Genomic DNA, 26,156 nt, shown 5'->3' with positions numbered 1-26,156 from the left:
GTTTGTAAATGGGGAGGGTAGGAGGGGGTGAAGGGACGGCAGGGACAAGGGGAAAAAATGAGAACCAAGACCACCTGTCATGTAAAGGTACAGGATCCCAGTAATGAATGTAATTGTACTGTATACCTAAAATATACCAATAAACTCAATAAAGGAAAAAAAATTAAAAAAAAAGAAAAGGGAAATGTAACATCAAACATTTATATGAATTATAAGAGCTTTTTAAAATAAGTTCCTTAGGATTTTGAAAAACAGACTTACTGTGAAAATAGGCACTTTTTTTTTTTTTTTTTTTGGTACCTGGGATTGAACTCAGGTCCTTGCACTTGTGAGGCAGATGGCATAGTCAACCCATTTCATTTTGCAGCATTATCTGATTCTTTCTAAAAGTTGCTGTTTCCTGTTCAAATACACATATATTTAGAAATGCAAGTAAAATAAAACCTGACTGGTGTTAGCCATTCTGTAGCAAAGATGAAAGTCTGGGTCGTATCATTGTCTTGGGTGCACACATTCCAGGACACCTTTCTGATCCTGGTGGGCACAGATTTGTCCGTTTCCTGTCTCATGTTAATTCTAGGCCCTGCTTAAGATCAGAGAAAGTATTTTTGGAATCATGGAGATCCTAACCTGGCTGAACATGGCTTTAAATTCACTTGATAATTTAAAAAATAGCCACATTTTTCCCTGACAGGAACATGTACTTGAGAGAAAAACTGAGTTCGGTTCAGAAAAATAAGTTGTAGAGAATGAAAGAAGCTTGATGAGAAATCTACCATTTAATTATGTTTAATTGTCATTGTGGAAATTGTTGTTTACAGTATTGTCATTTTAAAAAGGATATTTTGAGAAGTGACATTTTGATTAGGATAATTTCCCGCTTCTGACATACTGCATTTTTATCATTATTTGGCTCCATGGTTGTCACACCAGCAAAACTGTTGACAGGATTGTTAGATTGGATGAATGCAAGCCTGAAATGCTGTGGTCCTGAGGGGTTTGTTGAATGAATCAATAGTTCATTGACATAAAAAATAACTTTATGCTACTCTAACTGAATTGAGTTGTACAAGTTAATAAACAGATATGCACAAGCCTGTGATGAGCTCAGCAAATACTTTACCTGTGCAGAAAATTTAGAATGTCTCAGGATTGAAACTCAGGCTTGGAAGAGCTTATTTGCACATGTATTATATTCATGTCAAGCCAACCAAAATTTAAAATATATATTTTTTGAGTCACAAGATTATTTTGGGAAAATATTAACTCCTTCCTATATGTCCAGTATTTCTTGAGGCTCCCTGTTGACTCGTAGCCCATATTAATATATTTGATAGTAAATTATAAAGAGAAGATAAAAGCTAGTGAGACAATTTGTCTTAGAGAAAAGAAGGTTTTGAGGTGATAGAGTTAAGTCAAAAATACTAGAGGGAATGTCAGAAAGTATGAAGGATTTCAGTTTAACCTAATGAAAGCGTGGTCAGTATTTTTTCTGAATATTTATTTTAAGAACCACAACAAGAAGCTTGTCTGTATTGTCTAGTGTAGTTGTCATATTATCTGAAAGAGGAAGGTGAGATTACCATACATTGATAAAAAGGAAAGATCATGAACTCCATGAGTCTGTATTCAACAACTCTAAGTTTATATTTGAAAGCTCCTTCTAGGTTAACCACAGCAAGGTCTAATTAATCCATCAAATGCTCATGCTTGCATTTCATATACAGTCAGTGTTGCATTTTCAAGTTTTCATTGTTGCTTTTTGAATATTCTTTCATCATTGCAGACTCTTACCATTTATAGCTTATGTTTAAAAATGCCAAAATATTTGAAATAGGCACAAGGAATGGATTACAATTTGAACAAGATGTGTGTGTATTCTGTTTCTTTTTTCCTTCTAAATAACTGTTGATTGAAAGAGAAAATGAAATTAGACAAAAGAAATATAACTTTCATCAGAACTTTTAATAATACATACTTAATACTTTTTATGCACATGTAACTAAGATTAAATTATATTACACAAATTTTTGCACATTCAAAATTTTATCTAAAAACATCCTTCTTTAAAAATCCCATTATAACATAAGAGCAATGGTTGGACATGGTGGCTCACGCCTGTAATTCCAGCACTCGGGAGGCTGAGGCAGGAGGATCGCTGTGAGTTCAAGAGCATCCTGGGCCACATAGTGAGTTCTGGGTCAGTCTCAACTACATAGTGAGACCCTGTCTCAAAAAACCAACCAAACAAACAAACAAACAACCCCCCCAAATAAAACAAAACTAAAACCCGCAAAACATAAGAGCAATGGCCCTTCACTGAGTAAATACAGAAAAACATGTTTCAACCATTTCCTATTTTGTTGGGGATTTGTTATATCTGTCTTGACAGTTATAACCATTGCTGTGAGAGGTACATATATGGATCTCATTACTTCCCAGGGTACATTCTTAATGATAGAGTCACTATATGAAATCATGTTTACAGTTTAAGGCATTTCACATATTTTGCCAAATTGCTCGCCAAAGAGATTTCACAGTGTTTAGTCTCACACAAGCCATAGGTTAGAATTTTTCTGTATTTTTCTTATGACTGGTTATCTCTATAAATAAGGAATAATTATAATAACACCATTCTTCTGGGATTATTAGGAGGATAGACTGCAATCACGTGGGAAAGTGGTTTATATAAAAAATTAGAAACTCGAAGTCTATAAAGTTTTCCTTCCATGATCTTACTATGGGTACCCCAACCTCTTCTGTGGTTGCTCCTTGATTCCACCTTGTGCCTCCAACCCTGCTCTCAGTCTCACTATCTCTTCCTGAGTTCTTATGTGTTAGCCAGTAGGCTATTTTTTTGTTTAGTACTAATAAAATGAGACTGAAAAGATGATACTGTGACCTACTCAACCACTCTCCTTATACAACTGCATCTCTCTCTTTTTTAAAAATCTACTTAATCCTCACAGCCTCAAGCACTTCGTTATTTGGAAATAACACATCTTCTATTGCTTCATTTTCCACACTTCTCTACACACATTACAATGTCCAGGACAACCTAAGGTTTTATATATGATAAAAAAGGAGGAAGGATCAAGTCATTTCTTTGTATGGTTTATACACAAAGGACTTGCTTCAAGATCATGAACTTTTTGAGTCAGGTCATTTTCTTTGCTTCTGTGTGGTTTAACCTTTGTGAAAGACCCTACACATGATTGCAAGAGAAATCCCCTTCTAAAGGAAGTTTTCTTCTGCAATTCATTGCAATCTTCTGATTTCACTTAATTTGTGAAATAGCATAGAACTTTGCTTGTTAAAAATATAAATAGACATCACCTCTGGGAGGAAACTCTCCAGTTAGGGTAAAGGACAATTTGCAAATTATACATTGAGACTTTGTTGCCATTGATATCCTATGTTGTACCAATCCATAAAAAACAAGTCATTCCTACCAAAATTCATTCCAGATAGGGGAAGGTAGCACAACACCAAAGAACACTGAAACGAGAGCAGATGCTTTATTCCTGTGGCCTCTCTGATTCTCTCTCCTGGCTTTCCTCCAGCCTCTTTTCAGTCTCGTTTGGGAACTGTTTCATTTCACCTGTTCTTTATGTGTTGAATATCCCTAATCTTTTCATTGTATGCTTTCATTTTGAAGTGCTCACCCACTGCTGTGGAGATACTTTCTATTTGATGACAATTCTGAATTTTACACCTATACTTTATATCATACCTTTTGTTATGTCTATTTTGCTATTCTGTGCTTTTGCCCTTCTAGATTTATTGCCAGTTCCCTGTCCCTAGCAGAAAGGGATATCCTCAGAAAAGAGTTAGAAAATGAGTGCTTGATCAGTGATTGGAAGAGTGCTGTCTTCTTTTGGCCCAGAGACTGGGTCTGGATATCTAGGAAGCTCTTCACTGTGGCAGATATCTAGTGAAGCTCTTCACTGTGTTAAATGGGACATCAAGTGAAATGAAGACAGACAAGATGTGAGTAGCATCATAGATCAAATGCACACTTCACAGTGGTTATCCAGGGTCATCATTGTAACTGCTTATGTTCTTTTACTTCCTAGTCTTGAGTAAAATTGCTGCCCATTCTGATTCTTCAAATTTTATTGAACCAACCTGACATATGAACAACTTGGGTTATGACTGGAAGTTAGTTTTAACTTAGAAACAGAATCTTGAGTTACAGCCCAAATGCTGGTCTCTTGTGCTTCCAGATGGTCTCATATACAGATTTTTTTTTCTTTTTTTTGGTACCAGGGATTGAACTCAGGTCCTTGAACTTAAGAGGCAGGCTGTGGAACCACCAAGCTAAATCCCTGGCCCTCTGATACAGATTTAACCCTTACAGAGATGTGGAAGGAACGAACATTACAACACCCTTTCCTGTGTGGAGTTAATTGAGAAATCCAGGGCTGATGTCTCTCTAAAGACGCTGAGGTCTGCCTGTATATAGGAGACAGACTTTGAAGGCTGTGTAGAGAAGACCGAGTCTTCAATTGATTAACCTGAGTTACAACCAGCTCTCAAGAAAGAAGTGAGTTCATAAGTCAAGGGTCCGCTGTATATCCTTTCTATAGTCTGTGGCATCTTCATAAATATCTTGAACATATATGCCCAGGAGGAGGTGCTGGCACTGACAAGGTGCTGAAAAGAAATAGATGTTGAATTAAAGAATCTATGTTTATATCAATAAGCAGTCTAAATGAAATTGTGCTGCTTTCCCAGGAGGAGGGGAAGAGGAGTACTTCTTTTTCATTAAATGCAACATCCAAGACAATAGGATAGATATGGGTGTATATCAAGCAGTCTGCCACTCAAATGTGTGTATTTAGAAGGAGACACTTAACCACACTGCTCTTTCTCAGCAGACATAATAAGAAGGAACTTTTAGTGCTAAGTGCTTTAGAGAAGAGATTTAGCTTGTTCCAATTCCACTTCCTAAAACTATTATGTAAAAGTTTTGTTGTTGGCTTCTGGAGTCAACATCAATTTAAAATTCTCTACTCTCTCTTTTGACATTTCAACATGTTCTTTAATTATAGAGGTAAAAGGCTTTCCAAGCAAAAGCAATGGATAAAAAACAATCAAACATGTATCTGATGGATTTTTCCAGTTTAGTGTTCGAAGTATAAGTATGTTACTGTTTACATCAGTTCTAGGAGATTTACAGCCCAACAATGTGTTTGGAATGAAGGGTAGTCTGTGTCATAGATGGGGCTTACCTCTGCTTCTGGATGCAACCCTTTATTACAAATGGATCACTATACTTGTTTTAAAAAAGGACAAGAGCAATTGTTGAATAACACAGCTCTTAGATGTATGATTAAATATTGCATGACACTACACATGTGTTTAGAAAGGGAAAAAAATGTCCAGGAGAAGCCAGGAGAAGTTTACTGAACATTTGCCCTCTGTAGTGGCTGATCACTATCAACTTGTTAGTCTATAGTTATGTACTGCAAACATGTACAAATAAAAATGTTTGTAAAAATACTTAGTCGCATACAGCGACTCAGTTGTTAATGGGAGAACGTAAGTGTTCTTTCTTTTAGATGATAAGTGGATTTTATTTTTTTACATTAATTGCAACTACAAGTTTCTAACTTCTTCAGGCAACTTTAAAATATTGCTTATTTTTAAATAATAAAAAAAGATTTTTTAGTATTCAATTTTTTCTTCTTTGGAATAATAACTTTTTTATTACTACATGTTTGTAGTACATGATGTTTTCATTCCTTGTATGGAGTTGAACCATGTAACTAACACATATTAATTCATTTTTTTTATCTCCTTTCCCTCCTCTCCCTCCCTGCTCTTTCCATTTCTTGATCCTCTTTCCATTTAAGAATAATCTATCTCCCTACTTCCTATTATCTATCTTTATTTTGCTCCTTATTTGTAATTTGGGTTTCTCATAAAAGTGAAACCATGTGATATTTAAGCATGCATGTCTGATTTGTTTCCCTTAACATTATGGTCTCAACGTGCATCAATTTCAAGTTTATCTTTCTCTATAGCAGAGTAGCACTCCATTGTGTATAAATACCACATTTTCTCTATTCATTCACCTATTCATGGACATATAGGCTGTTTTCAAAATTTAGCTATAAACATGGGAATGCGTGTATCACTGTAATATGTGTTTAAGTCTCTAAGGAAGATACCATATTATGTCCCATCCTCCAAATTTTGAAAGATTGGAAATGTAGAGCCTAATAATAACATGATGGAACAAAGCTCAAGGAGGAAGCAGATGGTGAAATTTCAACAGATGACATGAGAGATAGGAAGCGTTTTTGACTCTTTTATATTTTAATTAACATGGATTTTCTTTAGACACCATAAAATTGGGGCTCTTGACTAAGAAGAATCAGAACCATAAAGGGAAAAACACTACAATAAAATACTACAATATTCTTGTAATGATTGTGAAGTGTCTTGGCCTAGAACAGTTATATCCCCATTAAGTTAAACAACATATCCCAGAACAATAGTGTATCCTCTTTCATAAATCAGCCAACACCTAACCAAAATTATGTGCCTGACATTTTCTCTTTTTTTTTCATTAAATTTACTGGTACTTTTTTAGATATACAGTACAGCTACATTCATCATTGGGATCTTGTACCTTTACATGATGTATCTTGATTCTCATTTTTTCCCCATTCCCCTGTCTTCCCTTTACCCCTCCACTCTTCCCTATTTACAAAGACTGTGTTTCCAATTTTTCCTCTTTTCATATTTTTTCTTTTCCCTTTTTTCCCCTACTCCTTTAGCCCCTTTCTTCCTATTTCACATTATCAATTATGCAATTTGAACCTTATCACACCAGAGAAACTATTTGGTATTTACCCACGTTATTTCACTTACTTGTATATCCTCAACATGCATCCATTTAGCTCTGAATGACTCTAGTTTCTCATTCCTTATGGCTGAGTAATACTCCATTTTATAGAGAAGCCACATCTTTATCCAGTCTCTAGTTGATGGGTAATTGCTTCCGTTTTAGCTATTGCAAACTGTGCCACTATAAAATGAGTGTGCATATGTTGCTGTGAGTGTGCCTATTATTTGCCAAATGCTAAGAAACAATCCATTTAATTCTTGAACCCTGTGTAATTTTGTTAGTCCAGTTTCAAGGATAAAGATGTGGCACACAGTTCAAGTAACTTATCTCAGGTCACAGATTGAGCAAATGGAGGAAGAAAATTGGATCAAGCCCAGGTATTTTCACAACAGTGTCCATGGAATGTGTGTCTGCTGAGTTGATTCTCAGAATGGCCAGAATGCTAGAGGCATGAAGGGGATTTTTAATGAATTATGTTCTGGAATTAACCAGAAGATGATTAACTAATCTATATCAATCATATTAATTAATCTAATTAATTTGTGATTAAACATAGAATGATAAAAAACATTGAGAGGGACATTTACTCCATTGCAGCCTGGATGAGTTTTTTTAACAACAAATTATCATTTAAAAACAAATGATATCCACGATCAATCCTTTCTGATAGGATGACTGAGCTCCTAGATAAGATCCATGTAGGAGAAGACATAGCCTAGCTGAGATTTGGTCTAAAACAATGGGAAAAGTCTCTCACATGTATAAGACAGATATGTATATCATAAAGAAATGTGGCCTACGTGGTAACGCAGTTATTTGGAGTTTATTGAATTCCCCTCTGGATGAAAATGTATGAGCGAATGGTATAAGCATGGAGGAATATCCCTGAGGACTGCTTCTTGCAGGAACATGTCTGTTCAATATTTTTACAAGAAATTTACTCCAGAAAGACAAACTTTACTTTTAAAAAATACATTTTAAGAGATCAGGGCCAGGGATTTAGCTCAGTGGTTCCACAGCCTGCCTTACAAGGACAAGGTTCCAAGTTTTGATCCCTGGCACCAAAAAACAAAACAAAACAAACAAAGAAAAAAAAAAAACAGAAATCAGAGTCTGGTACATGAGTTGTACAAAATGAATATTCATAAGGATCAATAGGAAGTTCAACATTTAATTGTAAATATGCTAAATATGGTTGTTATTGCCATAATGTATAGGATAATGAGAAATGTTTAAAATATTTGACATTAAACATAAGAAGGTAGACTTAAGTCTTATACACAAATCTTTAAATATATGAAATATTTTTGTATAGAATATGTATTCTGCATATATTTAACAGATAAAGTTTAAATCAGTAGAGAAATCAATAGGTAAAACAGCACAAAACATTCCTAATGATATCAACTGAATAGAAATCAAATAGACTGTCTTTCCTTCTATAAGTACCCAAATGTCTGTGACATAGGAAACTGGCTTTAAGTAATAGCCACCTCTTTTAAATCTGTGCTATATGCTGACAAATATTAATGGATTCCCTTTGCCTCCTGTTCAAATGCCTTAATTGATCTACAGACATTTAAATGTCCATGCTCTTTAGGGCCTCAGATCGGGTTGCTTCATACCAGTAATATTAACATTTTGGACCAAAAATGTCTTTGTTGTGAGGGTTGTCCTGTGCCCTGAGGATATTTAGCAATATTGTTGGCTTTTACCAGGCAGAAATATCACTCTGCATATTGTGAAGATCAAAAGTGGCTCCAGACACTGCCAAATGTTCCCTGAAGGGCAAAATCAGCACAGAGTGATAATTCTTGCTTTAGGGAAAGGTATATCAAGCGTATGGTTAAAATGCAAATGTTAGTGTGATGTGTACAAAACAATTACCAGTCACTAATTTGTCAGACAGGCCTTGTTTTTATTGTTTAGCACACTTAGCTGTGGCCAGAAGGAAATGAATATAGGCAGGTTAAGTTCAGGGAGATGATATGACGAGAACCATCAGAAGTTACTGTCTGTTATGGTTTGTGTTTAGATGTCCCCCATAGCCTCATGAAGATAAGGGAGGGACTTTCTTTTTCACAAGTAGCTGAATTTGGAATGTGTGATACAGGGGTTAAGGACATGTGATTACTAAAGCAGCTTACGTGAGTGATTAGTTTGGCACCTCTCTAATCCTCGTAGTCTGAATAAGATAAAAGGGGCTGAAAGATGTTGTTAAACTCTTTTATTGCTTTTGCTACCTTGTGTGAGCTACGTTGTTTCTGCTCTGCCATGAGTTTGCCATCCCTGCCTTGGTGCCAGGTGACTATGGACTGAAATTTCTACGAAGCGTGAACCAAATAAACTCCTCCCCTCCAACTTTGGTTGTCGGTTATTTTGTCTCCGTGAGAGAAAAGTAACTAACACATTGTCTTAGTTATTTGGGTTTGTATAATAAAAATACACTAACCTGGGTAACTTAGCAACAACAAAAATTTATTTCTCATGGGCCTGGAGGTTGGGAGGTTCAACATCAAGTTACTGGCAGATTTGGTGCCTTGTGAGGGACTACTCTATAGAGGGCCATCTTCTCACTTTGCACTCACGTTGCAAAAGGAGCAACAGAGTTATCTGGGGTACCTTTTTAAAGGGCACCAATCTCATTCATGAAAGTGCTTTCTGACTTAATTACAATTCAAAGACCCCATATTTATATAAGATTACGATTGCATATCAGGTTTCAACGTATGAATCTGGGGGGTTCTATAGCAGGTAGATGTATGGGTATCTATTTATGTCAAGTAAGGAAGGAAAGCATTCTATTTTCTCATTTAGCATACATCACATGTGCAGCTACATGAAAGAACAGGAGATGAAGAAAACATGATCTTTGCTTTTGATCATAACAGCATGAGCTGCCTTTCTAACCTGAAAATTTCTACTTTGTACTTTTCCCAGGTCTTCAAAATTTTTCTTTATAAAATATATCTTTTCCCTTATTCCAAGAGAAAACGTTTTTCATTTAGTCACAGAGCCTTCCCCTTGTTACTCTGTCTTAGCATCTCTCAAAGTGTCTGGCCTCGTAGGTGCCCCAGAAATTAGCTGTTGAATGAGTGAATGAATAAAGGAATGAAGTTATATTTGGATTGAAATGACTTATAGATAGAAGATTTGGACAATACAGGAAGAGATTTGGGAGGTGACTAAGGTATTCCAAGACAAAGGATGGAAAGATGGGTATGACAGAGATGAAAATGGGATGATTTTAATAGTAGGCTGGTGCCTGTGTAGGAGGAAGATGACAGATGAAGATGGGACAATCCCCTAGTTCTAGACATGAAGCAATTTCAGTGTCAGGCAGAATGTGGGCGCTTACGTCAGTAGGCAAGTGAGAATGATATTTGTGCAATACAATACTCATCCAATTGTTGTTTAGGGAAGATACATCTTACAGTGGTGTATGCAGTGACTGGGATGTGGAAGGCACTAGTTAATGTTTATTGAAATGGAAGAAATAATGGCCTGACCTAGGGTGATGGTTAAATGAAAAAGGAAGTAGCAGGTGGGACTATTAAACAGGAGGTTTAATCTAATAATTATGAGGTGTACGAGAGTTGGATGAGAATGATTCTGAAACTCAAACAAAGTAATGTTTCATTGAAAATAGAGAAAAGAGGGCAGCCATGCTGGTGGAGGGAATGGCAATGAAAGTCCTGAACAGGCACTGAGTTTCTAGCAAGAAGACATAAATAGATGGAGGTTTTACCTTGAACAAAATAATTTTCTTCATAGCACTGTAGTCAGAGGAAGAGAGCTACTCTTAAAATTTCTGCAGAACCCCAAATAATACAAATGACTCATTTTTGTGATATTTATTTTATTGTTTACTTAAATCTAAAACAAATACAAAATGTGATGTTTTTTCCTTTTTAGCTCTAAGAAGTGTGTGTGTGTGTGTGTGTGTGTGTATAATTTTGATAAATTTATGCTACTTTCCCTCATTCAGTGTTTGAACATTTAACCTGAGCTAGTAAAACTCACTTAATTGCCCACAGACTTAGCTTTCCTACTTATGTATAGGGCATCTTTGCTGTTGTTACTTTATCAGTAGTGCAGCCTACATTTCCTGGTATTTGTGTCATAGTGACATTTGATTGCCTTCTATTGTTGATGGTTATTTTCCAGTGATCATTGCCATTCATGAATTCCACAAAAATTACTTCTGGTTTTTATTACTGAGAACAATTTTTTCACATAAACTAGACATCCAGCTTACTGCTTTGTCCCCCTCTAAACTTAGTATTCTATGGAGAAAACTTTTCACAAAGCTTTTTAAGGAGATGGAATATAAAATACGATTACTTGTTTTTTGTATTTAGTGATTTCAGCCACTAAGCTTCCTAGTCTACTAGTATTTCATTTCGGATCCCCAGTGGAGTCTAACCCAGCTTTCTTCCTCTCCTTAGTAAAATGTCTTGCCTGATCTCCTCAGCTACTCAAGAGTCACTTTTAATCTGAGTTATGAAGTACCTGTAACTGCTCTCCACTTTTTTCATGAGGACATACAGTTTAATGTAAACTATCAAAGCTTAAGCTCCTCAGGAGTAGCAACCTATCTTCTATACAAACAGTTTAGCAGACAGATGCAGTATGGTGTTATGATACTATATCTATTAAGAGCTGAACAAATAAGTATTTATATAGTTATTTTTTCGGTTACTCTTTCTTAGTATGGGCCAGTTGCTTCATGGAGACAAAGTAGTGCTAAAGAGGGCTAAAATAACATGATTTGTGTTTCAAACTATTTGGAGGAATGGAAAGACCTTCCATCCTTCAAACCATCTTCTATTGATAGTATCTCACTAAGTAATTCTCAAAACTGTTGTATTTATCTGAATCATGTAGACAGCTACTTAAATACAGATTACTAGGTCTCATTCTAGGAATTTTTGATTTGGTAGGTATAAAGTGATGGCCAAGAATTGTGCTTCTAGTTTCAAAGCTTACTGATATAGTTGGTTTAGGAATCATATTTTGAGAACCACTGCCCTAAATACTGAGCTTTTGATTGGTGTTGTAAATTTCTCATTAGCCCTTTCTCTCAAGTAATTGCATTGCAACTCTTGTATTGTCAGTTGATTAAAAAATACCAATTAATAGGTGTACTACCTAGCAGGTAAGCAGTGAGTTGAAGCTTTATCATTACTAATAAGATCTAGCATCCATAGTTTTGTATGCATTCATTATACAAGTATTTATTGCATCCCTCATACCTATTTGAAAAAGGAGATAGAACAGTGAGCAAAATACTGCCCTCGTGAAGCCTGTAATATATTGAAGAAAAAGAATATTAAGTAAGCAGTTACAAAGTTCAAAGACACAGTTTCCATTTCAATTTTGCCTCATGATGTATGATCTGGGACATGCTCCTTGCTTTCCACATATGTGATGAAGTGATGAGAAAATATTTGCAGAGTTGCCATGAAAGAAATGAATATATATGAATATATAGAAGTGCCATGTAGAATATCAAGTGCTACTCAGATGTGAGGTACAAACTGAAACAAAAAAGAATGTTCCTGGTGCATAATGAGACTGAGAGACAGAGAAACGTAATTATGTAAGACACTGTGATAATGACAGATAAGCATATTTGAAATCCATCCAATGCCCACCTGGCTCTGGACACATTCAAGAACATTGTTGCCTTCATCGTTGTATTCAAGCCTCTCATTAAGAGTCGTGCATTTTTTGGCAGTTATTGTATTGTGAGGGATGGGAGTTGCTATCTTTTTCAATTGTTGCTTAAGAACTCAGAATGTGTCAGGCACTTATAGCCTCATTCTTCCATGGGGTTATATGTTAAAAATCTAAAGGTGTGACTGAATAAAAAAGTCTTCTGATATATATGATTTGACATTTTATTTTCTATTTGCTTTCTGAAAAGCTTGGTGATTTTATGTGGTGAGAAATAAATTTGTTTTTTATGTTGGGAGCAAAATCTCATTCAAGGACAGTTTCTTTGGATGGGAATTGGTTTTAGACTTACGTAACCTCAATGATGACCTCTTTTCTTTAAATGTCTTTTCTAAAGTGCTTATATATTAAGGACTGTGAATAAGCATTTTACAGAGCTACAGTAACTCTTCAAGGAATCAAAATTCAGATTTATGTATCTTGTTTCAAATTTGAATGTTTTGCTTTTTCCCTCAGTGCGGTTGTATTTTTCGTTATGGAGAGAGCTCTTTTGCTGCAGAAAGAGTGAAAAGGAAGCAGCATGCAACAAGCCTGTACTTGATCGAGGCCAAGGATGTGGGGCTGCTTCTAAGTCTGGCAGCCTGGCTGCTCCCTGGACCAGTCCCCTACTGTGTAAGCAACATGGGTGAAGTGTCTGGGAGTCGAGGGCCATAAAATTGAATCTCTTTTCCTTAGAAAAAAGCCTGAGAGAACATCAGATTTGACTGCTTTTTAAGTCTACTTTTTTTGAACTAGAAGGAGGTAGACCCTTGCTGTCTGTGTACAGCAGAAATGGGTCAAGAGAAGTTGGCCAGCAGTGAGCGGATATGTGCAGTGGCAAATACTCTGGAGGTACAAGGTGATGCATGTCAGAACGAGATTCTGGATGGAGCCTTTGTTGGGTAAAAATTCTTTAAACCTGGAACAAACTTTTTGTTCTGTCTTTATCACATTTTGACTGCAGGTGGTACGTCCTTTCCAGGACAAGGAATTTGGAACCACTTGATCTGAGTTTGAGTTCAAGCTTCATTGTTTATCTTACTTGGTTTCATCGCTATAAAATGGAAATGAAAATCACCTGTGAGGATAGTTGCAGTCTGTGCCAGAGTTCTCCAGAGAGGTAGAATTAGTAGAGATTTATTTTAAGGAACTGCTTCATGTGGTTGTGGTTCCTGGCAAGTGTGAAGTCTGCAGGGCAAGTCAGCAGGCTGGAACTCAGGCCAGCATTGGTACTGCGGTCTGGAAACAAAATTTCTTCACAAAACTTCAGGTTTTGCTCTTAAAGACTTCAACTAATTGGATAGGCCCATCTGCCTATCAAGGATACCATCTTTACTTAAAAATCAACTGATTTTAAATTATCATACTAATAATAATTAGTATTTAACTATTAAATCAGCTGAATTAAATTATTACATGACTTATTTAACTGATAAAAACCACAAGAAGAGATATTATGGTCTTAGAAAAGGTAAGACCTGTCATTGTCTGACAGCAACTTACACAAACACGGGAGCCAGCTGTGTATGGGACAGAGTGCTGTCAGCAAAATTTCGATTTCAAATTGGATTAAAGAATACTTGTCTTTACTGTTTTAGAGCTTGAGCCTGCGGTTATGTGCCCCATCCTGTTTAAAAGTACAAGGCAAACATGATCAGAGGAACTATAAGGACAGTTACAGAAGTGACCATGAATGGTCCAAGAGGTTTTTCCCTTCCTACAATCTGCCCTCGTTAGCTACTATTTTTGTCTTCTTAAGCAAATTTGAATTGAGTTTCTGTTACTTCCTTTTCAAGGTCCAGAGTAATAATTTCATTTTATATCAAAATGACAAGTAACAACCATAAAATCTTAGTAGCTTAAACCATTATGATTTATTTCTCACACTCTACCTCTGTCAGTAGCAGATTTTGTTTTTTGTTTTTTTCCTCTCTCTCACTGAGTTTATTGGTACATTTTAGGTATATAGTACAGTTACATTCATCATTGGGATCTTGTACCTCTACATGACAGGTCTTGGTTCTCATTTTTTCCCCTTATCCCTGCCCTCCCTTTACTCGCTCCTACCCTTCCCATTTACAAACACTTTATTTCCATTTTTTCATTTTCTCATGTTCTGTTTTCTTTTCCCTTACCTTTCCCTTACTCTTCCCACTTTCCCAACACCTTTAGCCCCTTTCTTCCTATTTCACAATGTCAATTATATCATTAGGATCTTATGCACTATTATAGTTTTTCACACCAGAGAAACTATTTGGTATTTACACATGTGTGACTTATTTATTTCACTTAGGAGTATACCCTCAATATGTGTGCATTTTCCTATGAATGAATCTAATTTCTCATTCTTTATGGCTGAGTAATATTCCATTTTATAGGAAAACTACATCTTCTTTATCCAATTTCCAACTGATGGGAAAATGAGCTGTTTCCAAGTTTTAACTATTACAAACTATGCCATTATAAACATGGGTGCACATATATCACTGTGATATGATTCTTTTAATTCTTTTGGAAAGATACCCAGCAGAGGGATGGCTGGGTCAAATGGAACCTCTAGCCCAGCTCTTTGTGGTATTATCTCCATATTGATTTTCATAGTGGTTGTACCAGTCTGCACTCCCACCAACAATGGAGAAGGGTTTCTTTCTCCCCACAACCCCGCCAATATTAGCTATTGATTGATTTCTTGATAGCAGACATTCTTTGTGCAGTGAGGTGGAATCTCAGTGTTGTTTTCATCTGCATCTTTCAAACGATAAGTGATGTGGAGCATTTCTTCATATTTTTACTGATGCTTTTACTTCTTTGTCTGAGAGATGTCTGTTCATTTCAGATGACCATTTTTGAATTGGGTCTTTATATTTTGGGGGTCTGATTGTTTTGAGTTCTTTATATATTCTGAGGAGCAGCTGGTAAAAATTTTTTCCCACATTGTAGATTGTCTTTTAGTTCTGTTGATGGTTTCTTTTGCAGTGCAGAAGGTTTTCAGTAAGATGAGATCCCAGTTGTTGATTCTTTCTGTTAGTTCCCGTGCTACTGAGGATTTGTTCATAGAGTATTTTCCTATGCCAATGTCTTCAAGAGTTCTGCCTAACTTATCTTCCAGTAAGTTTAATGTTTCTTTTTTAATATTTAGATCTTTAATCCACTTGGATTTTAGTTTAGTGCATGGTGAAAGATAAGGGTGTAATTTTAATCTTTGGCAGGTTGAAATCCAGTTTTTCTAACACCATTTATTAAAGAGATTATCTTATCTCCAGTGAGGATGATTGGCTTCTTTGTCAAAGATGAGGTAGCTGAGTACATCTGCAGTGGTTTTTGTATCTTCCAATCTGTTCCACTGATCCTTGGGTCTGTTTCTTTGACATTACCATGCTGTTTTTATCACAGTGGCTTTGTAGTATAGTTTCAACTTGGGAATTGTTATACCCGCTTCCATGTCTCTGTTACCTAGCATGGCTTTTGCTCTTCTAGGCCTCTTGTGGTTCTAAATAAATTTTTGGATTATTTTTTATAGTTCTGTGAAATATAGTGTTGCAATTTCAATTGGCATTGAATTGAATCTGTTTAGCAGTTTTGGTATTGTGGCCATTTTCACTATGTTGATTCTTCCTACCCAGGAGCAGGGCATATCTTTACATTTTCTTAAATCCTCTTTGATCTCTCTTTTCAGAGTGCTGTAGTTTTCAGTGTAGAGGTCTTTTGATTCTTTGTAGATTTTGGCTTTTGTTATCTTCACTCAAAACTTTCCACTTTCTGAAATGTAGCTGACTCCACAGAGAGAAGGGAATATGGCAGATCCTGTGCTGGCTCGTAGTCGGTGTCCAGAGTGACATAAATCACATCTCTCTACATTTCATTGACCAAAGCAAATCACCTGGCCACCAAAAGGGGAAGGAACCAGGAAAGTGGAATCCTGTCTTGTGCTCAGAAAGAGGAAAAACAGGAAAACTGATGAACTCATTAATGAATACCAAATGCTTCATACAAATTTTCATTTGTACAAAACACTTTGGTTTTTACCTTTCTTGCAAGCACAAGGTCCCAAGTTCAATACCTGGTACAAAAAATAAACAAACATACAAAAAACCCACAAAACAAAACACTTTGGTTTTGTTGATAAAGGGTAACTAACTTTATGGAAATATAAATTCTACTTTAAAAACTAGCAAGTGTTATATTTTTCAGGGCATGATTTTTGTTTCTTAGCTGCAAAGTAGTTTCCTTCTTTGAGGTCTTAAAGACTTTTTCTTGTATTTTCTTCTAATAGACTCCTCCTCTTATGTGTTTAATATATCTGGAATTTATTTTTCTATGGGGTTTGATTAGGAATACAATTTTATTTTACTTATGTAGAAAGAACACATTTTGCCAGTGTCTTTAAATAGTAGTCAATTTTCTCATCTGATATGTAACTCTCATATTTGTCTGCGTAGAGGATCTTTATTTATTTATTTTTTGCAGTGCCATTTCTTTTATAATAAGAACCTCTAGAAACAAAATAATGTGTGTCACTGTAGGGTTGTGAATACTATAATGTTCTCTGGATTAGGTTTTGTAACTTTTTATATATTTTTCTCCAAATAGAAATGTCCTGCCAAACTATTATTTTTCTTTTAAAGTTTTATAGATACTATAGGTAAAATACTATCAGAACATATTTTTACCTACCAAATTTTTTCAATCATACTTTACAAAATACTACAAAAATTTTCAAAAACTATATACATATTTATATAAGTGGATAGCCTCTGAGAAGCCACTTGAAAGGAGACTGTGCTCAGGTTGGCCTGTGGCTACTCTTGGTTTTAAAGATATGACCACGTAGGGAAGCAGTCTTATTTTCTTCTTTCATAGATTATTATGATTTTGAAAAGCAATAGCATCACGTTCTTTGCTTCAGGTAATAAATACAAAGTTCAGGAAAAAGCCCAAGAAACAAATATTGGCTACAGAAGTGTTTCCTAAGGGCGTGTATTACAAAAAGCACATTACTTTCCTGTTTCATTTAATCCATTAGTGGAAATTTCATTTCATTTGTGAAACACTGTTGTAGTTCTCACTCTTGCTTTAAACTGTGGGGCTGATGAAAGAAAAAAATACAAAAAAGTAAAATGGATACATACTTTTGCATTTAGTAGATTTTGTACTACTTTTTTTGTAAACAATATGCATTGAATACAGTTATTAGAAGTGGTTGATCCAGTCTAGATTATCTGAAATTGGGAGAAAGCCTTATCTCATTCTATATATTACAAAGAATGTTGGTTAACTTAATTTGATTTGATCAAATATAAAAACATAGAAAATTGGCACATTTTTTCTTGGAAGAAGTGTTCACTATTACAGCAAACAACTGGAAGACATCATGAAGCAAAATAAAACACATCAGTAGCCCATATTTTTGATGGAGTTAAGCATAGTCTATAACCAGGTCAATGAAAAATGAAGACTTTTGCAATGAACCCTTTTTCCCACCAGAGCACAAGAACATCAGTCTGCAGTAATAAATAAGAAGCCACATCCCAAGGCTAGGCTTATCATGACTTTGTTTTCACTTAGCTTCCTGAGAATAAAGAAAATGGAGGGTGAAAATGAACATGGTGGCAAAAATAAGGAAAGGATCACCTTTGGAAGAAGATTTGCTGAAAGAGACAAAAAGATTTCAGCATAATGTATGAGAATAGACATATGGCTAAAGATGGAATTAGTGAATTCAGCAAGAATCAGTCCATGCAGTTTGTCTAAGCATCTTAGGTATTTTAACTTTATCCTGAAAGTGACAGCAAACCATTAAAGGACTTCACATGACTCAGTGAAATAATTCGATGAAATTCCAAAAAATATACTTGTGGTGTTGCAGTGGTATTAATTTCAGATACTCAGTACCAGATATGTGGGAGGCTGAAGCAGGAAGATCATGAGTTTGAGGCCAGGAAACATTTCCATGGCCAGCATTTGATTCTTGGGCTTTCCTAAAAAACACAAGAATAACAAATGCTGGTGTGAATGCTGAGAAAAGAGAACTCCTGTACATGGTTTGTGGAAATGTAAATTAGTTCACCCATTAGTGAGAACAGTATGAAGGTTCCTTAAAAAACTACAAATAGGATGGGGATTCAGCTCAGTGGTTCTGCTGCCTGCCTCACAAGTTCAAGGATCTGAGTTTGATTCCTGGTGCCACACACACACACACACACACACACACACACACAACTACAAATAGAACTACCATATGGTCTAGTATCTTGCAATTATTTATATGATATATCTAAAAGAAATGAAATCATTATATCAAAATGATACCTGACATCTCCTGCTCGTTACAGCACTACTGACAATAGCCAAATTATGGAAACAACCAAGATGTCCAGCCACAGATCAATGAAGAAAATGTAATGTATATACTTGATGGAATATCATTCAGCCCTGAAAAACAGCAAAATATGTACTGTCATCTATGGCAACGTGGATGGAACTACAAGACATCTTACTAAGTAAAATATGACAGGCCCAGAAAGACAAATATTGCACCTTCTTACTGTTTTGTAGAAGTTCAAAAAGTTGATAGAAGTAGAATGAAATAGTGGCCACTAGACAATTACAGGGGATAGCAGGAAAAAAAGTTAGGTTAGGGGTACCAAAATGTAGTTAGGTGGGATGTATTTGTTCTGGCCTTCAATATCAAGCAAGGCAACTATAATCTATAACAATTTGGAATTTTTCTGCGTGTGTTTGTTTGTTTTTGAGACAGGGTGTCACTATGTAGTTGAGATTCATCTGGAACTCACTATGTAGCCCAGGTTGGTCTCAAACTTACAGTGATCCTCCTGCCTCAGCCTCACGAGTGCTGGGATTACAGGCATGTGCCACCACACCCAGTAGCATGCATTTTAATATAGTGGGAAAAGAATCCAAAGTTTCCCAACACAGAAATGATAAATGTTTGAGGAAATGCAAAGGCTTAATTATCCTGATTTAATCAATAAAAATTGTATACATATACAAAGCTATTGTACTGGGCCCTATAAATATGTGCAAATATTATTTCAATGAAAAAAATAGAATAATGCCATAGGTAGAAAAATTAGTAAGCTGTTTCCAAAAGAGGAAATATACATCTCTTGACAATTACTACCTAATTTTTAAGGGCCAATTGTTGTGCAAAGTAATTTTGTTTCTAACTTTTAATATTTTTACAGTCTAGTGGTGAATTCCATCTTGTTTTAAACTCATATGCTTTGTAATAACCACTTTAAGTGAAGGCAGTTACTTTAATTTAGCACTGAAAATAGTGGCATTTCTGCTATTGCCCTCTTGTGGCGAATATTAGTTATGGCGTCTTTCATTTAATTTTGAGTTTAATACTTTGTCTCTTGAATTACAGAGAAGGCTTTGCTATAATAAATGTTAAGAAATAGGACATTATTTTTCAAATAGTAATTTTAGGAACAGTTATAGTTTAATGCATGATGAAGTATTGCTGATACGAAGCATCATTTAACTTTTGTAGTTCAAATTCTACAGTTTTCTTAGAGAAGGTCTTGGAACAATTTATGTGGCATCTTTGGATGAAATTCAGCAAGAATTTCAGGAATAATCCAATTTCTCTATATCATGTAAAGTAAGAGAATACCCTTTAATGGCAAATAGGTGGAAAAGGTGAAAAGAATTTTTCTACCAGCAAAAGAGTATCTAGTGAGGTACTTTTGTCTTTTTTTGTGAGCCCATGAGTTAACATTATCACATATCCAGGGATACATAACTCAAGATCAAAGGGTGAAAATTTTGAATTTAGCTCAGTGGTGTCGCCGCCTGCCTCACAAGCACAAGGTCCCCAGTTCGATCCACGGTACCCCCCAAAAAAAAGCCGATTTAAGAAACAAAACACGGAATTTTCACTGAATATATAACTTTCCTGGAGGAAAGTTGTAGAATGTACTGTTTGTGTCCACTCCTGTATCAAGGACATGACCTGATTTATATTTCTTAGGTTAGACTTACAAAGTGGAAAAAAAAATTGTAAGTGCGATCTAATCAATATAGATCATCAATAAATGTGTACTACGAGAAATTTGTAAGTATACACGAACCCATGTCCTTGTGGTTTAGGAGTTTGTAATTTACTAATGGAATTATGTGTTGACAAATATTACATCAGAACTACAGATATCGCAACAGCCATGTATGGAGGCAAGAGAGATAGGAAGGAGCAATTGGAGGGACAAGTATGAAATTAAATCAACTTTCAGTGTGTATGCTGGAGGTTGATGCTGCAGGGTAGAAGAGGAACAGTCATACTCTATGCAGGGGGCTCAGAGAGAGGGAAAGCTATTGTCAGAATCTGCAGGCAGGGACGGGATATGTGCCATTTACATTTAATGGCACTTTAAATGTAATAAAATCATATACTTTTCCCTGAATCTGTTCTTAAGGGGGGCAGTAAGAGGATAAGTTGTAATACATAATAGTGTATTAATGTACCTATACTTTAGTATATTTTATTTTTTAATTTAAAAAAACCTTTATTTAAAGTTCTGTTTGGCTTATTTTTTTTCTGAAACCCTGCCCTCCTTATCCTGCCTCCAAACAGGAGGGGCACATCTTATTCACCCCAGTATCTCCTATACCCAGGTACAGGATTTGACATGTGATTAAAAAACAAACAACCCCTCAGTGCCTGTTTATTGAATTTACCAGCATGTTTCTAAATGATATTTCCTAAAATTTTAAGAACTAATTAATGAATCATCACTAATTAAGCATTGTAATGAGTTAGTGATGAACTTTGTTTTATACCGTATTCCTCAACTCTTAATAGTGCTGTAAACTTGGGACGGACAGTTTAACCTTAAGGTCTTCAGTCTGGAAAGCAAGAAAGCTCCAGCAGTTCATGTAGAGAGTTCCGTCCAGTTTTAGCACCGTAGACCATCTCTCTTTTTCCCTTTCCATGTACCTCTTCACTGTTTTTATTTGGAGCTTTCTGCCTTCTATCCCTACCTGATATTTCTCCAGTCTCATTTCAATCCCCATGTTTTTCTAAATGATGTGACTATGCTCACAACTTCCACCTTAAAAAATCACACACTAACTCCTTAGATTTTTTATTTTACAGTTTAATTTGTAGAGAGACCCATATGAGTATATATAAGGTGCTTTATTTTGTTTAATACTTGTAAAATATTTTGAAGTTTGAGGTGCAGTGGTTTTCTTAGCCAAAATCCCATCAATAGTTCTTTGTGGTTATTTAGAGTCTTTATTATAAACAATGTTCAACAGCATATACATTTATCATTTCAGAATGGCTGGCTTAAAATGCACTTTAAAATCTTTGAACGCATTGCCAAATCATGCTGCCTCGTTTAAGAGCCATTCCTTTTGTTCTGTGAGCTATCCTCGCATATTTTTCTACTGTTTTTTTCTGGGTTTTTCCTTTTATTCAAGATATATCTTCTGAGTAAAAGTGAAATTTATGTAGCACAAATAAAGCAATTTAATAACCCTGAAGCAAGGATTATCATTTTAGGATAATACACCTTAAGATTAAAAGATATTCTAAGATTTTTCTGTAGTCACTTTAACTTATAAGACTCTGTCGTCCCTCTTACTTAATTTAAAGGCCTAATAGGTATAATTAAGTAAAGCTAATTAAAGTTCTCTTACAGTCAAATTTGTTATTAATAACAGATAAGACCATCCCAATTATATTAAATGTATATTTGCAGGTTGATTAATATAAACTTGAAAGAAATTGCAATGAAACAATTACCAAGAACAAAATGTTGTATACTGAAATAATATTTTAAAAACTGTAGTGTTAGCACAATATAAAGTGATTATTTTTGGTGGCAAGATTTGCACACAGAGAAAGCGTAACCATTTGAGGCAATTCTTATGTTAATTTGCTTGTCTATAGTAACTATTTTACCATGTATATGTATATGTATATGAAAACATCTTGCATACCTTAAATTGTATAATACAAATAGAGTTATTATTTTGGTACAGAAAAATTCACTTATACAACCCAGCATTCATATCCAAGACATGATTTTATACTTGTTTGAGAAAGGTTGAAATACTCCTGAGACAGTCATCCTGAATTTGAATTGTTTTGCTAAATATGCAGGTTTAACACTGAGGAAATTTACTATAAAAGCAGCTTATAGCACAGCAGTGTCTTACTCAGCAGCTCCTAGCACACTGTCCCTTAGGGCTGGCTTTACCAGCACGTGATCTGTGCAGTCACACAAGTCCTCACCTTCCGATATCCCTCTCTACTTGCTATAATATTCTGATTTTGCTGTCTTGAAATTCCTAATCATGTTTGAACAAGGCACTTCGCAAATTATGCTTCAAGTCCTACTTTTAGTATAGTTGTTTTATGATGAAAATGTATTTATTAGAATGTGTCATGAGTTCATATTAATCTACTAATTATAGTGAACCTTTTTCTAACTACATCAATAAGATAAGTCTATCTTTATTTAAACCCAGTGGCCAATGAATGACAGCTGCAGGTGAAATCTTCATCACTTTATCTTCATCTATAGGAGTAAAGCCCATCCACCCCAGTGACTGTCCCCAACGACTGAGAAGCACTGGGCGTGGAAACTCCTATTGAGATTTCCTGTTATTGGGTGGCCATTCGGATGACAGTCTGTTGATTAGTCATTTGGGAGAGATGGAAGGCAGGGTGGGATTCTCCTGACAGTCAAAGGCTTGAAGAGAGGTGATGCAGATGGCCACTTCACACGGGACCAGGAGCTTCTTTGGCAACACTCTTCTCAGTGTGGTTTATCCCTAGGGGTGACTCGTCCCAGAGGATTGCTTTCCTGGGTGGACTGGATACCAGGAGATGCTGGGAGCCCATCTTCTTTCTGGTGGAGTATGATGAGAGTGGCTCGGGGGTGGAAGATGATTCAACCAGAAACTGTCCAGGACAGGAACTGCCGTCTCCGCTGGATCCATGAACAGTGACTGCGCTCACGGGAAATGAAAAGGGGTCACACTGTTCAAATATCGTCATTTTAAAACTTACTGAAGGTCAAGTTTTGTGCTTTTAAAAATGTTTTCTTTCTAGCAATTCATTATATTTCCATATACCTGGGTGCCTCTTATTTTACTATACTTTTTCTTGTTTTCCTTTTTTATCTTTCTAGAGTATCTCTTCTAAATTTTTTTTCAGGTAGGGTTTGAAGGAGATAAATTCCTTGGATTTCATGCCTGAATATATTCTAATAGTCCCTCTCCCCCGCAACACACACATTTAATATACAACAGGACACATTTATAGAACTCTAAGATTATTTCTCCCACACCCCACAGACAAGGATCTTAAAGAGACTGCTCTTTGCTTTTTTAACAATCAATTTTATTAATGAAAAGTTTGATATCAGTCAGATTCTTTTTACTTTTTTCCTTCTGAAATCTTATTATTTTATTTTAATCTTTGAAGTCACAACATTTCTTCAAGATATGTTTAGTTATGGATGTTTTCATTAATTCTGAGCTCTTTTAGTCTGATAGTTGGCATGTCTGTTTAGTGTAGAGAATTTGTGTTTTATTTCTTTTATTTTTTTCATCTATACTGGCATTGTATTCTCTTAAATTCTTAAAAATGATGTAAAGCCTTCCATATATCACATTTGCCTCTCAATTTCTGTTATCTAAATGCATTTGTATTTTATGGCACTGATCACTAGATTTATTTGGCTTTATTGTTTGGATTATAAACGTGTTCTTGAATTTGTTATTCTGTCTAATCTTTCCATTTTGACTTTTTTTGTGGTCCTGGGTATTGAATCCACAACTTGCTCATGCTAGACAAGTGTTGTGGTTTATATCTATGTGTTTCCCCCAAACCTCATGGGCTCAGAGGTGTCTGGATCAAGGATGTATGAATATGGATTATGGGCATGTGATGACTGGATCAATGCAATGATTAGATTAGAATAGTTTGGGTGTGGCTGATGGATTTAATGAAGACGGAGGAGCCACCTTGGGTGCGAGTGGCACCAACCAACAGGCTTGTGGTCTGAATGGAATAGAGAAAGGGAGCCCTGATGCTTGCTGCTTCTCTCCTGGCTTGCCACAGACTGCTGTTTCTTCTCCGGAATACGCCCCGCCTTGCTGCCCTGCCTTGAAACCAGCTGACTATGGACTGAAACCTCTACAAATTGTGCACCAAAAGAAACCTTTCTTCCTTTAACTTGTGTGTGTTGGGTATTTCGTCCCAGCAGCAAGGATGTAACCAATATAGAAAGTGCTCTACCAGAGTCACAGCCATGGTCCCTATATTTTAATTTTAATAAAATATTTAAAACTCCTTGGGTTCTATATTTTCCTCTTTTTCTATATTTCTTTAATTCCTAATTTTTAGTTGCTTTTCTCTTTTCTGATGGATGAACTGAACTGTGCTAATTAAATGAATGGCAACACATAAGAATTCTCTTATAAGTGCAAAGATGCCTGATGTGTATTATTATCTTCTGATAGTTATTTTCTAGACATGCCAGTTCTTGTGCTTTCCAGTGTTTTAGTGGTTTTCTTATTCTTCTTCTTGTCTTCAGATTTCATGCCAGGAAACAGAAGTACTTCCTTGATGTTACTGGAGTCTGTGAGAAACAGTGATGTGGGAAGAGCTCATGCCGTGTCAGAGCCCAGCCCATGCTCCAGGGATATGTATAAGTGGCCTCATTGATACTGGCACCCTTGGCTTTGGCCTGTTCTTCCAAAAGATGTGGCTAGTGCCTGGGATCATGCAGCTCACTGTAGGCATTTATATTTCTTTCTTCATGACGAATAGGTCAGAGTGTTCAGTCAGACACCCTTTAAAGCTGTACAGTTAGGCACTCATTATGTGCAGGTGATCACAGATGAATGTAGGATTCCTTCCTTGCATTGACTCTCAAGCACTTTCCCCTTACTTAAGTTCATCCTACTGAATTAGCTCAACCATCATACTGTTTATATTAGGATTCACAAGAACAGTCGATATAAAATATGTGCATGATTCTACAAGGGATTTATGAGATAGGCTTACAGGGTCAGAATCAGAAGAGTCCCAGTGGCTGTCTGCAACATCAGAGACTGATGAATCCAAAGTAGCCATCTGCATACCAGAGAACCAGAGAATCCTGTGACAGTCAAAAGTTGATGGTCTGGCCAGATGTGGTGGCTCATGCCTGAAATCCCATTACTTGGGAGGGTGGGGCAGGAGGATCGCTGTGAGTTCGAGACCAGCCTGGGCTACGTAGCGACTTCCAGGTCAATCTCAATTACATAGTGAGACCCTGTCTCAAAAAACAAACAAACAAACAAAAGTTGATGTCCTGGAAGCTCACTGTGGAATTCCTAGTGCTAGTCTGTGTCAAAATGTTGAAAAATTTATTGAAGAGCTGAAGAGTATGGTAGAAGCCTGAAGGAATTGGAAACCAATGTCCAAAGACAATGAAGACTGAAGCTCTTTCAAAGAAGGGGAAGCTTCCTTCTTATTTCCTTTCTTATTCTGTCCCGGCTGCAAGTCTGTTGGTCAGTGTCATCCACAGCCAGGGTGGATCTTATCCTGTTTTCA

The 26,156-nt window shown here is 36.0% G+C and overlaps 1 protein-coding gene across 1 annotated transcript in view; it reads left to right on the top strand.

Annotated features, from left to right (window-relative positions):
- The window catches only part of CUNH8orf34 (chromosome unknown C8orf34 homolog), a 358,931-nt gene that overhangs the window by 13,544 nt on the left and 319,231 nt on the right, over positions 1-26,156 (top strand).

The sequence above is a fragment of the Fukomys damarensis genome, unplaced genomic scaffold (assembly GCF_012274545.1).
Source record: "Fukomys damarensis isolate Sample0158 unplaced genomic scaffold, DMR_v1.0_HiC HiC_scaffold_5, whole genome shotgun sequence".
NCBI lineage: Eukaryota > Metazoa > Chordata > Mammalia > Rodentia > Bathyergidae > Fukomys > Fukomys damarensis.
Note: the sequence above shows the minus strand (reverse complement) of the source record. Positions and strands in the feature narration are given on the sequence as shown.